We start from the raw sequence: 2279 nt of genomic DNA on the forward strand, positions 1-2279 counted from the left end.
TATTAAGGATTCTTTGGTGGACCGGTGCCGGTATCCTCTTTGCACCATTGCAAAGTTGCTAAGAGCACTAGTCCTGTTGGCGAGTATTTTGCCCAGTCAATGATTGATCTTAGGGAATTAAAAGGCTTTGTTCATATTTTTGTTGCCTATGGAGTTGACAAGTTGGACATTCTGATGAAATAGCACACAACGGCACTCCTAAATCGCATTGACACCTCATTGTGGTCAAATCATGAGAATATGGAGGCTATTGCTGGAAGCATGCATTCTAGTAGCAGAAGAGAAACAGAAGCAAACATTAAGCAGATTGTTGATGTGGACAAAATTGTTGGGCTCTGTATTCAGACAGGACAAGCAATTGCTTTTGATTCCCTTTTAGCAGAAGCTACTGGTTTTGTGCTTGAAGAAGGTGCACCTCTAATCCATTCATTGCTAGCAGGAGTTGCTAAACATTTATCTAATGAAATGCCTGAGAAGAAAGAGATTCGGAGGATGAGAAGAGTGGCAAATGATGTTAAGGTACTTGGAGACCATTTTTTGAGTTTGTCATTTTTTTTTTTTTTGAATTTTGTTCATTTAAGTGTTTGTCATTTTTTTTTTTGTCACTTTTTCAAACTGTGTCAATTTTTTAAATTCGTCAATTTTTTTTTTATTTTCTGTCACTTTTTTAATTAATTGTCACATTTTTTGAATTTTTGTCACTTTTTTTAAGTATTTGTCACTAGAGCTTGTGTCACTTTTTTTAATTTTCAGTTTTTTTTTCTTTAACTTTCTTTTGAAGCTGTGTAATTTTTTTTATTTGTCTCACTTTTTAAAAATTTCTATCACTTTTTTGAATTTTTTGTCACTTGTTTTTAGTGTTTGTCAATTTTTTCAATTGTCTTTTTGAAATTTCTGTCACTTTTTTAGTGACAAACATCACTTTTTAATAAAAGTGACATCATATGTAATTTTTTAATAAAAAAAGTGGTACTAAACTTTTAAAAAAAATGACACAATTTCACTTTTTTAATTGTCATTTTTTTTTGTACTTTTTTTATGAAGCTTTGTAATTTTTTTAATTTGTCTCACTTTTTAAAAATTTTTCACTTTTTTGAATTTTTTGTCACTTGTTTTTAGTGTTTGTCAACTTTTTCAATCGTCTTTTTGAAATTTCTATCACTTTTTTAGTGACCAACATTACTTTTTAATAAAAAGTGACATCGTATGTAATTTTTTAATAAAAAAAGTGATACTAAACTTTTTTTTAAAAATGACACAATTTTTATAAAAAAGTGACACAATGTAACTTTTTAGTTTTACAATTTACACGGTATTTTTTACTCTAAAAAAAAATTTCATATGATTTTTCAAAAGATTCATAAATTTAAAGGCATTTTTGTAAGTTGAATTAGAAGAAACAAGGGCCAAGAAAAAAAATATATGGAAAATTAGGTGTAGTACCCTAAAAAATTTAAATATTTGATTAATACCTTAAAACTATTATTACCGTACTAATTATGTTTAAGACTCACGAAAAAAACACTCAAAACTGAAACCCCTGCAATCAGAAAAGCCTTGAGAAATAAGCCTTTGTTGTTGACATTTTTGTTGAAATTTATCACCGAAGGCGCGGCAAAAAGTAGCAGCACCACCAACAGTAGCCACGGGTATTGATTTGGTCGCCGGAGGTAAGAGCAAGAAAACCAAGCGCACTGCTCCTAAATCCAATGGTATTTACCTCCAACTTCTCGTCAAGCTGTGTCGGTTCTTCGTGAGGAGAACTGAAAGCAAGTTCAATGCAGTTATATTGAAGAGATTGTTCATGAGCAAGGTTAACAAGGCCCCGCTTTCTCTCTCGTCTTGTCACTTCGTGAAGGGAAAGGAAGACAAAATTGCAGTGCTTGTTGGGACTGTGTCACTGATGATATTCGGGCTTATGAAGTCCCCGCAATGAAGGTAACGGCTTTGAGATTCACAGAGAAAGCAAGGGCAAGAATTGAGAAGGCAGGAGCAGAATGCTTAACTTTTGATCAGCTAGCTCAGAGCTCCTCTTGAGCAAAACACGGTAGTGAATATTCCAGTCTTTTTCTTGATAATTTTATTATTGCTAGAGTTTGATATAGTTGGTAGTATAGAACGGTGGAAATGAGATTTTTAACCAATAACATGAATATCATTTTGTCGGTGATTTCAATTATGCAATGATTGTTGTGGTCACTACTTTGATAGTTTGATTCATTGTTTCCTTTGAACTAGTATTTAAGGTTTGATATTGATTCTGTTACTCACAAAAATTG

The 2279-nt window shown here is 32.1% G+C and overlaps 1 pseudogene; it reads left to right on the plus strand.

Moving 5' to 3' along the window:
• The first annotated feature begins 240 nt into the window (after positions 1-240).
• Positions 241-2047, plus strand: LOC111374905 (annotated as a pseudogene).
• The last annotated feature ends 232 nt before the right edge of the window (positions 2048-2279 follow it).

The sequence above is a fragment of the Olea europaea genome, unplaced genomic scaffold, assembly GCF_002742605.1.
Source record: "Olea europaea var. sylvestris unplaced genomic scaffold, O_europaea_v1 scaffold13080, whole genome shotgun sequence".
In the NCBI taxonomy this organism is placed as follows: Eukaryota; Viridiplantae; Streptophyta; class Magnoliopsida; order Lamiales; family Oleaceae; genus Olea; species Olea europaea.